Source organism: Felis catus, chromosome C1 (genome assembly GCF_018350175.1).
Source record: "Felis catus isolate Fca126 chromosome C1, F.catus_Fca126_mat1.0, whole genome shotgun sequence".
In the NCBI taxonomy this organism is placed as follows: domain Eukaryota; kingdom Metazoa; phylum Chordata; class Mammalia; order Carnivora; family Felidae; genus Felis; species Felis catus.
The window spans coordinates 186,072,509-186,090,438 of record NC_058375.1 but is presented as its reverse complement, the minus strand read 5'-3'; the positions used below and the strand labels follow the sequence as shown (position 1 = coordinate 186,090,438).

Below are 17,930 nucleotides of genomic sequence, written 5' to 3'. Positions count from 1 at the left end.
CTGAATTCTGACCAACGTTTTATACCCCACTTCCAGGCCCCACCCATGGAAGACCTACTACATGATCTCTGTTTTTAATCTGCCAAGTGAAAACTAAGGAATCTGGGACTCTAGAGCAAGAGTCAGCAAACATTTCCTGTAAAGGGTCATATAGTAAACGTTTTTAGGCTTTGTGGGTCATAAGGTCTTTATTGCAACTACTCAACTCTGTTGTTTTATGGGAAAGCGGTCACAGACTCTCCGTATACAAATGGAAATGGTTGTGTTCTCATAAAACTCTGTTTACAAAACCAGGCAGTAGGTCACTGTGTCCTGAGTAGTCATTTACTGACTAGTTACCTAGAGGAGAGTAAGAGTGAAAGGAACTTGAGTCTCTGAGTCACTCTATGGTATCTACTTGCTGACTACCCATGGGGAATTGTTATCTGAGTAAAAAAACCTGTTGAGTTAAGTGTAACTACTATCTTATTCCACTATCTTATTCCATATTTCAGAAAAAAATTCCAGGTGAATTAATAATCTAAACAAAGAAAAATAAAAATGACTTAAAGAAAGCATGGCAGACTCACAATATTGTTTATAATACTAGTTAGAAAAATCATGATAAAAACTCTAGAAACTATAACAGAAAAGATTAAACAGATTTGGGTACAAAAACCCCCATTTCTGTGCAGTGAAAGATACTATAAACAATGTTACCTAATGGGAGAAAATATATGCAACATATGTACACAACAGGAAGAGGTTGATATGCAAAACAACGAGTAGCTTCTTGAAATCAATAAGAAAAAGAAGCAGCAAAGTAAGAAAATAGACATGGGATATGAAGAAGGAATTCTCAAAAGGAGGAATATGTGCTAATAAGCATGTGAAAACATACTCAATCTCACCAATAATCAGAGTGTAAGTAAAAACAAGATAGTAAGTTTTACTTATCAGTTTGGCAAAAAAAAATTTTCAATATCAAGTGTTTGTGAATTTGTATAAGTAACAACTTGCATACTCAACTGACTGTGAATTGATAAAAATTCTGGAAAGCAAGTTTCAGTATGTATAAATATTAAAAATACATATGTACTTTGATCAAACATTTCCATCACAAGTAATTTATCCTACAGAAACACTAAGTGTGCAAAAATATATTTATGTGTATGTCTATTATAGTACCACTCATAAGGGCCAAAAAAACTGGACCACACCTCAACATTTATGAGTAGAGGAATGGTTAAATAAATTTAATACATGTACATTGTAGAATAATAACTGTTAAAAATGAGAGAGACATATATCTGCTGACTTATTTTTGAGTGATAAGAGCAAGTCAGAACAATCTGTACAGAATGTCCTGTAAAAAGGGGGCGGGGAGGAAAGGAGGTAGAAATCTATGTATCTTGAGGGATATGCACATTGTTGACACTGATAACCCTTGGAATGAAGGACTTATTCCATTTTTAACTTTATACACTTCTTTTTTCCCTTTGTATATCATTTTTATAATTATAATTTTTTTTAAGTAAAAGGACGTAAGTCAAGAAAGACTGAAAGAAAAGCCCATTGTGGACACGGGCCAAGGCCAAGGGGCTGAGGGATGGCTGGGCAGAGGAACAAAGGCTTGTGGAAGGCTTGCTGAGGCAAATGCACAGGCGTGAGTCACTCCCTCCAAGTTCCAATGGCAGCAGATGGAGCTGTTATGACCTGGAACCAGGGTTCTGCTTGGAAATTTTCCAGAAAAGAGGAAGACTTGGGGTGAGAAAAGAAAGGGTAACCCTGCCGGCCTGAGGGCAAAGCATGCTGGAAACAAACAAAACAAAACAAAACAAAACAAAACAAAACAAAACAAAACAAAACAAAACAAGTAATGTCCTTTAGCTGAACTTGCTTCGTCTATCCAGGAGCTAACTACTAGGTTATCTTTTCACTGCTTCACATTTGTTCAGGTTAAAAACCTCTTCTCAAAATCTGTTGCTTGAAATGAATATACACCTAGTGGAAGGTGGATATTGGGAGTTTTGGTTTTGGGTTTTAGAGGTTACATGTCACTGTAAATCCTAGGAAGATAATTTCGGGTTCATTCAACCTTGTGCTAACAGGAAGACAAATGGCACCAGTCTGTGTGTGTGTTATAGGTGAATAGGCTGTAGTTCACTCTGGATGCGTGCATTTGTTGGTTCTCTGATGTGTATTAGCATCTTTCATTTACCAAGAGTACTTTTGTCAAAAATCAGATCACATGTGAGATGGAACTTCTTTTTGTATGTTTATTAACCATTTTGTAAGTAGTGCCATATTGATCTGTTACTTACCAGAAAGTTTTATCCATTGGGTATTGCTTGTACTCTAATATTCCCCATATTCTTGTATTATTACTTACCTTATAAACAAAGGCCGATGGGTGGTATCCATACTAGAGAGGGTAAAAGAAACTTGTTGCAGACTCAAAGTCACTATTTAAAGAAACCTCAAGATTCCTCTGAGTCACAGCATACTAATGAGCCAAAGGCAGATTCAGGCAGTTTTCTGATTGGTTGTGTTCTAAGTGCGTTGCCTAGAATGGAGCCTGAGATGTGGGGTATACTTGTCACAGTGCAATGGTCTGTTAGTCAGCTAGGGCCACCATAACAAAATGCCACAGACTGGGTGGGTGGTGTAAGTAACAGGAATCTATTGCCTCACAGCTCTAGAGGGTAGAAGTCCAAGATCAAGGTGTCAGCAGGATTGACTCCTTCTGAGGGCTGTGAGAGAAGATGCGTTCCTTGGCTTATAGATGGCTGACTTCTCCCTATGTCTCTTCACATTGTCTTCCCGTCATGTGCTTCTGTCCTTGTGTCCAAATTCCTCTCTTTTGGATTAGAGTCTACACTAATGACCTCATTTTAATAACCCTATCTTCAAGTAAGATCACATTCTGAGGTAGGATATCTTTTCTTTTTATGGGAGGGAATATGATTCAACCGTAACAGATGGCATAATAAATAACAAAGTAAATAGTAAGCCTGGGTTTAGAGCCTGGGTCTCTGATTGGTCACCCAGGACTTTTTATCAGACCCTCTCCACATTCCAGGGTCCCTTCCCTGCCCCTTTTCCCCACGTTCCTGTTGCTTTCTCTGCATTGCTCTACTGTAATTAGGTAACTGTGCATTTATCTCCCTGATGAGACCTGCACATTCCCTGTGAGAAGGGACTGTGTCTTTTGTTCCCCGTATCTAGCACAGTGCCTGACTCAGACAAGGAGAATGAATGAATGAATGATTAACAATGACATAATATTCATCTTTTAAGGAACACCAGTCCACATAACTATTTAAATGTCTTCTTGGTTTCACAACTAAATGTAAATGAATCTGTACTCACCCCCATGAAATAAAATGATGTGCAAACTTGAAAAGCTTTTGAATTCTTATTATGTCGGACACTTTGTGGACAGCCGCTTCTAGATAAGAAGGTGGGATAAGAAAGTCTAAAACGGGATAAGGACCCTTATATCCAGCTGCTTCATAAACAAAGCAAGTTCAGCCAAAGGATACTGCACCCTACTTACATTAATAATGAACTTCAGATTTAAAGTCTAATTTTAAAATTATGGTTAGAGAATGTGGAAATGCTTCTGCAGAGATTATTCTATGGTTAATAAATACAGTTCATGAAGAAGGCCTGTGGGATTTGTGTGTTTTCAAAACCTGGAGAAAACAAGTCAGAAGGGAAACTTAATGTCTTTGAGTGGAAACACAGGATGTTATTGGGTTTTTCTGTATTTGCTGAAGACAGAACAAGAATAGTTTATGCTACAGCATGCAGGGGTTCGGTTGACTACGAAGGAAGAATTTCCCAATAGAATACTAAATATCAGGATGGAATGGATTGGTTTTACACCTTTCTATCATTTAAGTGGGAACTCCTAGACCACATTGAGCCAGGCTCTTTCACTTACCATCCAGGAGAACTTGGAAAAGTTATATCATTTCATTGAGGGTCTATTTTCTTATAAAATGGGCCTAATTTGTACCTCACACTGTTACAGGAGATTGAATCTAAAGCGTGTAGCACGGTTGCTGACACATTATAAGCATTCCAAAAATAGCATTAATAATAAAAATGATAGCAAATATTTATTAGCTGTTTGGTACATACCAGACATCATTCTAAGCACTTTATGAGGCATTTCATTTTGGTTTCATGGTAATCATGTAAGGTAGGTGCTTTTATTTCTGTTTCATAGGTGAGAAAACTGAAGCACAGAGAGATGAAGTAATTTGACCCAAATCATAGAACTAGTAAGTGACGAAACTCTAATACGAACCCAGGAAGTCTGTCTCCAGAGCCTGTGCTTCTAGTCACTATATGTGGAAACTCTAATGTTTATAAACATGTTTATAAACATTGGACTTTTAAAGTAAGAAATTGACACACTGTTAAAAAATTCGTAGTCTAGTGGTCCCTAGCTTTCCATCATCCTTCTATTATTTTCCCTTCCATGTTTTGGATGGTTTTATTTACTAAAATACTATAATGATAAGCACTAATTCATTTTTTATTGTTATTCATCAAAGATATATGTCACAAAGCTCCTGATCATTGTGAGGCAACAGAATTATCTGAATTGATAATTCTTGTCAAAGGCAAAGCAACTTGACAATTTTGGTTGGCTTATGAAGCTTTTTCATTGCACAGTTTACACAAGGCTTTCCGAAATACCTATAATAACAAATTGACTCTCTTCCTTCAAATATTAAGTTTAAAGAAGCTAATATTCTGTGATGAGGCATCTCTGATGCTGATACGTGAATTCCCTCTACTGAAACACCATTTTAAGTATCTAGGTTTTCCCCCCGACAAATGATTTCTGCGTATGGTTATATGTGTTCTGCAGACGGACAGATATGCTACATTAGCAGTTTTCAAACGGTGTGGTCAGGAGTTTTGGATAAGTCTATTTAGGGTCCAGAATGTATTTCTAAAATATATATTCAATTATCAACTGTTACAAGTGTTTGTTTTAAGGTAGGAGCCAAAATATTGAATTGTTGGATATAGCTAAGTATTAAAAGATTATCTGCCATTGAAAGCTAAGAGATAGACTGAAGAGATGAGGATGATCTGGAGTTAGACTGTCTGCTCTGTGTGTGTGTGTGTGTGTGTGTGTGTGTGCATGTATGCACACATGCGTATGCACAAAGGACGATTATGGAGAGAAACAAGCAATGGTGTGCTACTAAACCACTTTTTAGGGGAATAAAAGGCCCTAATTGGTAGCATTTGCCAATTTCCATGTTTTAAATACTCCTATCACAGCCAGTTTCAAGCTATCAACAGTTCAACAACTTTATATATTTATTTGTATTTTTAATATATTTTAAATTTAACAATTGGCTCTCTCAAGCCAGTATGAGCCTGTTCTCACAAATTTGTTTATCACCATTCTCAGGGGTAGAGCCTGGAGATGCTATTATTGAGAATGGGCATCTGACAGCTCAGGTGAAGGAGAAAGTGAAGAAAACATAATTTCTAAGATAAAGTCTAAGACTGAAGAATTACAGCCAGAAATGATTCTGAGCCAAGGAGGCCACAATGGGGAGAAATTTTGTAAGGTAGCAATCTGGTTAGCAAACAGAAAATGAAGGCCTTGGATGCAGGGGCATAGCCCAGACATGACAACTGATTAGACAAGGAGGAGAAAAAGATGCTGTAGTTCAAGCAGGGCAAGGATCTGCTTACTTCAGAACAGATGTGTTTCTGTCCGACATAATGATTGTCATCACCCTTCTCCACATTTGCCTCTTGTGTAGTATGCTCATCTATCTTCCTGTCCCTGAGGGAACTTCAAGCATCTTTGGCAATACTGGAAAGTATTGTTCACCAGGAATTCATAGACAAGAAGTCCAAACCTGGTGTCAACATCATCGAAGCCCAATTAGGACTAATCAAGTAATTTAAACAAGTATATTGACACTTGGCAGCAATAGAAACTCTAGAAACAGACAAAATTTGGAGACCCAGATGGGTAAACAGCAGACAGTCAGATTTGTAGAAGTCCATCAGCAGATATTAGGCTCAGAGAGATAGGTTAGGACACTGGTCCAGGGAAAGAGGTGGATATAATATGAATGGCAAAAGTTTCTAAGCTGAGCAATTATGTCAGAGACTTCTGATTATCTATCCAAAAATCCATTCTTTCCTTCTTACCTAGAACCTTTGTTTTATTTGGTTTGCACAATAAGGTACTAGGTAGTACTTTCTAGAAAGTTCTGTAAGAAGAGAACAAAGAGCTATGTGCCTCCTCTATCCCATTACCTCTTTCTTGTGCTTTTTCCTTGAAAGACAGCAATGATGGCTAGTGCTTCACCAGACAATTTGGGCCATGAAGTAACCTTGAAAATAGAAACAGTACTAACAATGTTATTCTAGAAGGAAAGACAGAATCTTGGTCCCTGACCACTGAAGCACCATCATAACATTCCTGGACTATCTACTTCTGGGTGTCTTTTATATTAGAGAAAAATAAACTTTTATCTTGTTTAAGCCACTGTTGTTCACTACTTTAGTACCAAATTAAATTCTTATCTGATATAGCCAGCCAATAAGCCAGGTACCAAGGAAAAGGAAGGAAGCAGAGATGGGGATTTTATTTCAAGAATTCTAGTACAAGGTAGAAAAGAAGGAAGAAGCATAGTTACTAGGACAAGGACATAAGATAAGAGCCAAACTAGCAATACTACTTGAAGCCTACTTCTCTGAAAGAGCTACTTAAACCCAAATTCTAAAGTCACCCACCCAGCATTGCCTTTTGCCAATAAGTCAAAAGCAGGGTAGCAGATGGTCTAGAGAGAGCAGTCAAGTGCCTGGTGGCTGTGAACAGAGAGGGGCCACCTCAGGGAAGGGGGCCAAGTAGGTCATTATTCTAAAGAGTGAACTGCATTGGTAGTGAAGATTTCAGAGACATATAGAAGATTTCAAGGCATGCAAAGGTTTCATGAGAAACTGTAGTTCCCATCTAGAAGATCAACTACATTTGGCTTCTCACAGTCTGGTGATCAAACTCTCTAGGCTATCCCTGATCTGACACTACAATCCCCACCCAGCAGCATGTCAGACCCAGATGTCAAGATGCCTGAAGATGGGGAGGAGAGGAGAAAGTGGAAATTCAGTTTGCAGGACAGAGATGGAGCTAGAGACAAATAAGGGATTTAAATGAAGGGCTTGAGTGCAGGAGAAAGAGAATAATGAAGTGGTGCCTGCCATTAATTCTGGTGAAAATTAGGAGAGTATGATTGTGTTTATCTGGAGAAATGAAAGAGAAGAGCAGTAAAAACCAGAAGTTTAGACTCACACGTTATCTTTTCAGTGCTCTGGTGTGCTATAGAATCTTATCTGACAAGGGATGATCCAAATGTCTAAAACTGATTCTTTTCTGCCTCCTTTACGACAACCAAAGCACAATGCAAGAATATTAGTGCACTGGTGTCTGGCTTCCTCTCTACAATGACATCCAAAATGCTGTCACCAAGAGACTTCCTATTTACCAAATTCAGTTGATGTTGTTCATTCCTTATCTATGGCCTCCTCTGATACCGCCTTCTTTTGGAGAAGGCTCAGCTCCTTTGTGCCATCATTCAGAGTTCTCATCCAAGCTCTCGGATCACCTCCTATCCATCTCACACTGGGCACATCTTCCCTCTCCTGCCTCTGATGGTTGGTGTCCCCAGTGTTCTAGGCTCAGTCTTTTCACTTTTCAGTTTATAATCTATTTCTAGACTCCTCTCTCATGCAAGGTTTTTGTTAGCTCTCTGTATCCCAACTCCAGTATCTATATTTTCAGCTCATACCTTGTTCCTTGGCTGTAGACTTCTAGATCCTAAATCTATATTATATGTCCTACAAATAGTTCCAACCCCACGAGTTCAAAATGAGAACTCGCCAACAACTTTGAAAGCCTTTGGAGTACAGGGCTAAGTCTCATGCATTTTCTTATAGCTTCAGTACATGGAAGTATTCAGTAAATGTTGTCAAATGACAACATGGCTGGATATTTTCAACAAACACATTTAAATGTCATTAATGTATGTATGTATGTATGTATGTATTTATAAATATGGAATGCTTCACGAATTTGCTTCACATCCTTGTGCAGGGGCCATATTGGTCTTCTTTGTATCTTTCCAACTTTAGTATATATGCTGTGAAGCAAGCAGTAAATATTTATTTATTTAACATTTTACTGAAATGTAATTGACATACAAAAAATTGCACACATTTAAATTGTACAATTTGATGTTTTGCTGTATGTACACTTGTTGAATGTTCACTGCAACCAAGACAGGGAGCATAGTCATAACCCCAGAAATTCCCTCTTTGTGCCCCTTTGTGATCCATCCCTCATGTCCTCCCTGCCTCCCACCCCCCACTTCCAGGCAACCACTGATCCAATTTCTGTCACTATAGCCTAGTTCCCATTTTCTATAATTTTATATAAATGAACTCATATATTATGCACTCTCTTTTGGAGACTGGCTCCTTTTATTCATCATAATTATTTTAATTACTCATATTACTTCATGTATCAATAGTACATTCATTTTTATTGCTGAATGGTATTTTATTATATCCCTATACCACAATTTGTTTATTCATTCATCTATTGATGGACCTTTCTTTGTGTTGTTTCCAGTTTTTAGCAATTACAAATAAAGTTGCTATGAACATTTGTGGAAAAGTCTTTGTGTGGACATATGCTTTCCTCTCAAATAAATGAATAAGAACAGAATGACTAGATTATATGGTAGGTATATATTTAACTTTATAAGAAATTGCCAAACTTTCCCCAAAGTTTTGTACTATTTTGCATTCCCATTAGGGGTCTGTTCTAATTCCTCTACATCCTCAACAACATTTGATGTGGTCAATAGTTTTAATTTTAGCCATTCTAACGGATGCAAAGTGGTGTCTCACTGTGGTTTTAATTTGCATTTTCCTATTGACTAATACTGTTGAACATCTTTTCATGTGCTTCCCTACCATTCCTATATCTTCTTTGGTGAAGTGTCTATTAATTTTCTTTGCCCATTCTTAAAATGTGTTATTTTGAGAGCTATTTTTATAGTTGACCCTTGAGCAACATTGGGGTTAAGGGCAATAACTCCCCCACATAGCTGAAAATCTGCTTAGAACTTTTGACTCCCCCAAAACTTAACTACTAATAGCCTACTGTTAACTGGAAGCCTTACCAATAACATAATCAGTCAATTTAACACATATTTTGTATAAGTATAATGTAAGCTAGAGAAAAGAAAATATTATTAAGAAAATCTTAAGGAAGGGAAATACATTATAGTATGATATTGTATTTATAAAAAAAAGTCCATATATAAAGTAGGCCACGGTAGTTCAAATTCATGTTGTCCAAGGATCAACTGTATATTCTGAATACATTTTTTTTTACCAGATATATATGAGTTGCAAATATTATTTCCCAGTCTATGGCTTGTCTGTTAACACTTTTAACTGTCTTTTGAAGAACAGAAGTTTTTAATTTTAGTGAGGTTCAAATTATTCTTTTATAGATTGTGCTTTTGATATAATTTCCAAGAAATCTTTGCCTAACCAAAGGTCACAAATATTTTCTCCTCTATTTTCTTCCAGAAATTGTATAATTTTAGCTTTTAGGTCTATGATCCATTTTGAGTTAATTTTCATATATAATGGAAGGTATGGATTCAAGTTCATTGTGATGCAAGAGGGTATTTAATTTGTTGAAACACATATAAATTTAAACAAATTATAAGAGAGCCTTTTGTGAATCAGTGGACATTTTTACTTTAAAATTCTGTAATCAAGGACAATATGCTAACAGCTCAAACTAACTGTATGCCTAATTTTTAAAAACATATTCTTTATTGTCTTTTCAAGGTGTCTTATTAACTTTTTTATTTGTATAGTAAAGGAATAAATCAACATTGTTTGTATCTTGTGTTCCATTGGCTTATTACCAAGTGTGAGTTCTATAAGTCTGCTTTGATTTAGATAGCTCATGGGCCTTGCAGGTAGGAGAGAAATAATAGGAAATAGGGTCGGTATGAAATGGGGATGAATATATCTAATTGGTACCTCATTAAAATGCTAAAAACCCTTAACTTCCATATTAGAGAAACTCCAGAGTTATTGCATGAAGCATCTTTTCTGTGTGGATTTTGACCCATGCAAGAATTGAATACTTTAACAGTGTGTGTATGTCCGTGTGTTTTAGTAGGAGGCAGGAAGAAGATGGCTGATTATAGATGTTACTTCAGTTCAGTAGACCCATCTTTCCCCTTTGGTGTGGCTTACGAGAGCTTAATAAAATATATCTGAAATATTTGAAATGGTCTTTGAAGTCCTAAAGCCAAATGCCAGGGCTCAATAAGTCACTGGAAGAGGTATGTATATCTTTGGGTCGCCATTTAGGCTAGGTGGTGGACATATGTGGATAGGTGTGTTGCTTTCAGCATCCATTCTCCACTTACCTCATTCTTCATAGCCCCCATATCTTTAGTAAGTCAGATCGTTTTATAGAAACCAATCCCACTTCTAACTTCAGGTGTAAAGCATTGATATGTTAGCTTTATGAATGCCCCTGGCCCTTGAGATTTGTTCATGGATGGGAATGTGACATGAGTTGACTCAATGAGAGTGAATCTCAAGACTTGTACAGAAACTATCAGAAGTTTTTTCTCTACCCCTCTAAGCACTTGATAATAGAATGGTAAGAGCTGAGAGGATAGGTTCTGTCTGAAACCTAGAAATGAAGCCAACACTGTAGATGGCAGAAGGAATAGACAATGAGAAAAGTCCTTGGTGATATAATTGGGTGGCTAGATCAAACTTCACTTGACTACTTCAAGACTGCTCAACTGTGAAGGCAGTAAGTTTCCTTTTTCTTTTATGCCTGTCACTGAATGAAAGGTAACATACAATTGGGTATATTAAGTTTGCAAGGAACTGAGATCTGTTAGGGTTTCTTCAGGTTTATTGGGATATAGCACAAAACCCTAGCAGGCCTCTCAAAAAATTGAAAATTGGTTCAAGAAACAGTTGAGATTTAGCAAATCTGGTTTTTTAAAAAATCCTCTCAGAAGTTAGAATCTAACTCTATTCAAGTGCTCTATTATACTAGTGATTTAGCTGCTTTCTGCTACAAATACTACCAGTTACCTGACTCTGTCTCACATTCAAATTTTAGTTCAGTCAGTCAGTTACAATTTCAAAATCTCTGTCAAACATCACTGGCAAATGTATAGATACCTGGCTTAATCAACCCAAGACGGAGTGTTAAAAAGCATGGCAACGAGGGGGTAAGGGAATCTTCCACAGTAAGCTGTGGGTATGGAAGTTATGCTGAGCTTTCTCAGAAAGGAGTCTGTTAGGCACCATGAATGTGCTGTCCAAGACTATGCTTTCTGGAATCCCTAAACTTATGATGGGTAGTGTGAGAGCTGAAGGAGCTGGGAAGCTGAGAGTTGGCAGAGATCTGATCATGTGTCTATGGGGACTTCTGGAATGGTCCTGTTGGCAAGTCCTGTGTAATCATATAATAAAAATGTTAAAATGTGATTTTGACAAAAATCATATGGGAATGTAAACGCCAAGGTGATGAGGGTGGGCCCCCTACAGTGTCTCCTACGACTGTATCAACCAGCTTCCCTGCCCTTGGCTTCTGGCTGGATTCAGTTAAAAGGGAGCCCTAGTGAAAGATACGAGAGATGGAAGAGAGTCATGGTAGGCTGTTTTTTTCCCTGGCTCTTATGCTATGGGATTGCCCCAAGCTGGCTATGTTTCTTGACTGAAGGTCACTGATCTGCATTCTGGAGATCACAACTCCTCAATTCACTCTCATTGAGTCAACTCATGTCACATTCCCATCCGTGAACAAATCTCAAGAGCCAGGGGCATTCATAAAGCTAACATATCAATGCTTTACACCTGAAGTTATAAGTGGGCTCAGCTTTTATAAAAGGTGACTTTTTCCACGTGATTCTCTCCTTCTATGTTCCAGTAACCTCTTCTTGCCCTCTGCTGTTACCAGCTCTGGTCTGGCACTATCTCTTTTGGTTTCCCTATGTCCTGATCACATCCTTATAAATAGTCCCCTTCTAAATAAATCTCAGTTTTTACCTACTTTGTAGCTTGTCTATTCTTTTTTCCTAACAGTGACTTTTGCTAGCAGAAGTTTTGTTCTTGGTGAAGTAGAATTTATCATTTTTCATAATCCATGATCGCTTTTGTATCCTGCCTAAAAAATATGTTGCCTATCTCCAAGTCATGAAACTGTTTTCCTAGGTTCTCTTCTAAAAGCACTATGATTTTGATTTTTATTATGGATTTGGCAGATCCATGGCAAATTAATAGTTGTGCACAGTGTGAGCTAGGGTTCAATTTTTTTTCCATATGGATAATCCACTTATTTCAATGCCATTTGTTGAAAGACTCCTATCACCATTGAATTATTTTCATTCATAGGGTTGGACTTATGTCTATCATTTTGTTATTCATTTTCTGTTTGTTACTGCTGTTGATTTGTTCCTCTGTTTATCCTTTTATGCCTTCTTCTGGATCAACTGAATATATTTTAGAATTTCTATTTAATCTATCTATTGGCTGTTTAGCTATACCTGTTACCATTATATGTTTCAACTAATTCCTACAGGAATTATAATATCTATCCTTAATGTTCTATGGCCTTTTAGAATTATTCTTTACTATTTTATATAAAATTACCCACCTGTTTACCATTTCCAGTGTTCTTTATTCCTTCCTGAAGATTCATATTTCCATCTAGTATCATTTTGTACAGCCTGAAGAATGTTCTTTGTAATTCTTGTAGTACTGGACTTCTGATGATGAATCCTTTTAGTTTCTTTTTCTTAAATCTGAAAATGTTTCTATTTCATCTTCATTCTTCAAGGATATTTTCACTGGATGTAATTTTTTTTTCTTTCAGCACCACCTTAAATATGTCACTGCACTGTATTCTAGCCTTTGTTGTTTCAGATATGAAGTTAACGATAACCAAGAGGAAATGCATTTTTCTCAGACTGCTTTCAAGACTTGTTCTTTATTTTTGTTTTTTAGCAGTTTGATTATCATGTGCTAGGTAAGGGCTTTTTCATATTGATTTTGCTAGGGGTTTCCTGAGCTGCTTCAATCTGTCAATTTATGAATTTTACCAAATTTGGAAAAAATTTGACCATGATTTCTTTCAGTGTTCTTTTCTGCTTCATTCTCTACCATTCTCCTGGTACTGTAATTATAAATTTGTTAGATGTTTTGATATGTTTTGATATTGTCTTTCAGGTCTCTGAGTTTCTGTCCATTAATTTTTCCTTTCCTTTCCTTTCCTTTCCTTTCCTTTCCTTTCCTTTCCTCCTTCCTTCCTTCCTTCCTTCCTTCCTTCCTTCCTTCCTTCCTTCCTTCCTTGTCTATTCTTTAGAGTGCGTAATTCTATTGAGTTCACTGATTCTTTCCTCTGTCATTTCCATTCTGCTCCATCCAGTGAATGCTTTATTTCAAGTATTTTACTTTTCAGTTTTAGAATTTCTATTGTTTGACTTTTTTTATACTTTTTTATTTTTCTCCTGAGAAAAATTTTAATTTTTAATTTTTCCTGAGATTTTTTTTATCTTGCATGTATTTTGAGCAATTTCTTCTACCTCATTGACCATCCTTTAATAGCTGCTTTAATACTCTTGTCTCAGGGCGCCTGGGTGGCTCAGTGGGTTAAGCATCTGACTCCTGATTTCAGCTCAGTTCATGATCTCAGGGTCATGAGATCAAGTCTGGCATTGGGCTCTGAGCGGGGTGTGGAGACTGCTTAAAATTCTCTCTTTCTCCGTCTCCCTCTGCCCCTCCCCCTGCTCTTCCCCCTGCTCATGTGCACTCTCTCCTTCTCTCTAAAAAATGCTCTTGTCTCCTAATTTTAATATCTGAATAATTTGGGGTTTGATATGCATTGAATGTTGTTTCTCTTGAGTCTGGGTCACAATTTCCTGGTTTTTATTGGTTGGGTATTTCAAACTATATCTCAGGCAATGTGATTATTATTATTATGTGGAGCCTGGATTGTATTAAATTTCTCTGAAGAAATTTTTTGTTTTATCTCAGTTGATAAATATAGATAGATTCTATTGCCCTGAAAAATCCATTAGACAAAGAGTTGCAAGTGTTTCAGTTAGAAGCCATTGAGTAGCATGCATGGCAGTAGGCAGTGCCAAGATGCCAAGATGATTTGGGTGCGGTTCCCATGGTGTACTGGTATTAGTCAGGATTCTCCAATTTATCTCAATTTTGGTTGCTTTCTCAGGCAATTGACTTGCTTAGGTTCATACTTCAAACCCTGTTTCTTAGGTGGGCACTCAAATCTCAGTTCAGTTCTCTTATCATTATCTAGACTTGAGGGGTCCAGCAGAGATTTGTGAAGAGTTATTTGGAGCTCTAAGTACTTTCTGGGAGAATTCTCTCCGTTTCTTACAGCTGTATTTCCTCACACGACGTCTTCCGGTTCTCCAAGACGGAATAACTGGTTTCCTTTCAGAGTTCTAGCTCCTCTGCATGATGCCAACTGCAGCTTATCCCTGAGCTAAAAGTCACAAAAACGGGAAATTCACCTTAGTTCATCCTCTTCTTCCAAACCTCTACTTCTTTCCAAAATCTACCTTCTTTCTTTCACTCTCTTAGACTTGAGATTATTCTCTTATTGTATTATTCCTGGACTTCGTAGTTATCATCTGCAGTCTGAGAGGAGTTTGTTCAGCTATTTCTAGAAGCTGAACCACTTAATTCTGTGAATGCTTGGAGTGTGTTCTTTCCTAGGACTGGCAGTTTCTGGGTTCATGCTACAATAAATGGGCCACTGTGAAATTCACCCACCTAATAATGTTTTGCATATTCTATCTTGATCTTCTTAGTTGTTTTCTCTCAAAAGCTGTTCAAGTTTTCTGTTATCATTGAGTAGAGATATTTTCATTCTCCAAGGGGTACTTCCCAGTTTGTATTGTTATGGGCATCCTATTTATGGCTTTAAGAGAATGCTATTCATTACTTCTTACATCTGAATTCTCTCAAAGGATGCTATTCTACTTTGCTCCCTGAAATCTTGGGTCTTTTCTCTTTTACATTTCTTTTGAGCATTATTTGCCTTTCAAGGACTAGCAATGACTAAAGCAAACTACACTGTTTTATCCTCCCATATTTATAAGTGGTTAGACTCAGACTCAGGCACATCTTTCCTTCTATACTGTGTAGATGAAATCCGTGTAGATTTTTTTCCCTTTATATCTTTCTGGCCTGATTACTAAGGTCCCATTTCTTCCAAGAAAATCTCTTTCTTCTTCCAGCTTAATCAACCAGTATTTCTTTATTTTTGTTCTCCCCTGCTGCTCCTATTCTGGAAGTAAGTCAAAAGCATATTTAATATCTTTTATTTTCGTAAAAGAAATACATGTACATATATCAAATAATCAAATAATATTGCAAAGTTTTAACAAACACCAGCTGTTCCTTGCCTACCTGTTTCCCTAGCTCCTCTACAAGATCTCCTCCCCAGAGGCAATACTTTCAGCTGTTTTATCTGTTTCTTCTGGCATTGTTCTCAATGTTTCTAAATAATATGCTTAGACTGTTACAGACTGTTATTTATTGATGCTCTCACACTGTATGTACTACTGTTGTAGCTTGGGTGCACCCAGAGCCAACCCTGAATCAAGGACTTGAATAAAACAGTTTGCTTAGGAGGTAGTCCTTAGAAGTGCAAGTAGGACTACGGGGAAATGAGAGAGGGAAGGGAAGAAAGCCTCATAAAGAGCGTGTTTCAAGCATATTGCCACTGTGGACAGCTGCAGTGTCTTGCGGTCCTATGGATGAAGTCTGAGAGGTAGTGTAGAATGTGCCTTGGATTATCCCTGAGAAGTAAGGGACAACCAACTCCTGTCAGTCAGTGGTTGAGGGTGCTTTCAGGATCCACTCTCTGTCTGGCACTTTCAGCTGCTCTGTGTACCGGTCAAGTAGATTCTATTGCCCTGAAAAATCCATTAGACAGAGTTGCAAGTGTTTCAGTTAGAAGCCACTGAGTAGCATGCATGGCAATAGGCAGTGCCAAGATGCCAAGATGATTTGGGTGAGGTTCCCATGGTATACTGGTATTAGTCACGATTCTCCAGAGAAGCATAATCAATAGGACTGGCATTAGGAGTATCACCTGAGAATTTGTTAAAATTCTCAAGTCCCACCCAGATGTACCGAATCAGAATCTACAGGGTTTGGGTCTGAGATTCTGTGTTTTAACAAGTTCTCTAGGTAATTCTTATGCGGGTTAAAGTTTGGGAAGCACTGGCCTATAATTTATAGAATCTCTTGACTGGCTAAGCTAACAGGAGTTGAACATAGGTGAGAAAGAACAAAGGTAAATAAGTGTATATGTCTGATGCCCCTAATTAAACCTCTTGGAAAGTGGAGCCAAACAGGGAGTTCAAAATCAGTTAGGGACCATTCTTATCTTGGCCTGCTTTTAACATCAATATCATCTATAATAAGAGAATGGTAATAATGTTGGAGAACTTCCTGAGCTGTTGTGCAAATCAAACCAGAAGGTAAATGTGATGGTTCCTTGCTCCCAAATGTCAATAACTGTTTCTAATAACATGACTCTTTTAAGTCACTGGAGTCCAATTTATTAAATTTCCACTTTAGTGAACTGCAATAGCATGTGGCCATTCCCCCCAAATGCTAACTTTAAATCAGTAAAAATGCCACTGTCATTGCTACTGTAGATTTTAATATTTGAAAATATTTATTAGTCTCTTAGCCATGTTTTTCTATTTATACATAGTTAAAGAATGCGTTCTTACACTATACTTTCTACAAGTTGCTCTTAGAAGAGGCAGGCTTTTGTTTTGTTCTTTCTCTACAAGGATGGAATTTTTGTAACCTTTTCTCTTGGTGACTATTCATTGCCAATCAGGATAAAAGAGCTTTGCCCTTCCAATAATTTCTATTTTATGATAACATGCTTGGACAATTTCAGTACACTTTAGAGGTACGAATGGGTCTATTTAAGTGCTATTATTTTTTTTAATTGCTATTTTTTGCTGCAGACTCATTAACAATTCAAAACTTGAATTAGAAGTAACCTAAAAATGTCTTACTTTATGTCAATGAAGTCTATTAGATACAAATGATACCCATTTTTGCAACACTCAATGAAGAACATATCATACCTAATGAAAATCTGTTCTCAGACTTCCTAGAAAATAAACTGAGCCAAGGGGACTAAATAAAAATGTAATTTTAATATTACATGAACATGACAGAATAGGAGAAATAGAAGGGTCAAAATGCTGAACCTGTTTTTAAATAATCAAGGTTATCCTGGAAGATTTTACTTTAATTATACATCAGAGAGGATGTTTTTAGAGAACTCAAATAAATACTCATTATTCAACTTGAACTTAAGTAGGCATTGAAAAAATCTTCATAAATTCAGTAAAGTCATCAGACTTCTGCTAAATCCTAGAAGTTCATTTATACTTTTTTTTGGTTTTACTATAATATTTTTGTCTATAATTAAATGAGAGTATATACATATGAAAGTACCTGGCATATGAGTTAGCATATATACACATAATCAATGTTAGTGTCCTCTCTTTCCCTGTCATAGCATAAACCTAAAGAGACTTAACTAAATTTCTGGTCAGACATTTATCTAGGCTTTCTCTGGCCATTTTTAACACAGAAAGTAAATATACTTAGAAAATGAAATTAAAACTCTGGGGAAAATTAGAGCTATAGGAAGATTTCTAAGTGTGAGTAAGTGCTTAAAATATTATATAATCACACTCATTAATAGTAAACATTTTAACTTGAGTGTAGTTGTGTGTATGTTGTTTATGCTTGTGTTTTTAACTACTATT

General features: G+C 36.9%; 1 non-coding gene across 1 annotated transcript; it reads right to left on the bottom strand.

Annotated features, from left to right (window-relative positions):
- Nucleotides 1-8,080: 8,080 nt before the first annotated feature.
- Nucleotides 8,081-8,186, bottom strand: LOC111562061. Its single transcript, XR_002745120.1, has one exon. It is a non-coding gene; the product is annotated as a U6 spliceosomal RNA (small nuclear RNA).
- Nucleotides 8,187-17,930: the final 9,744 nt, after the last annotated feature.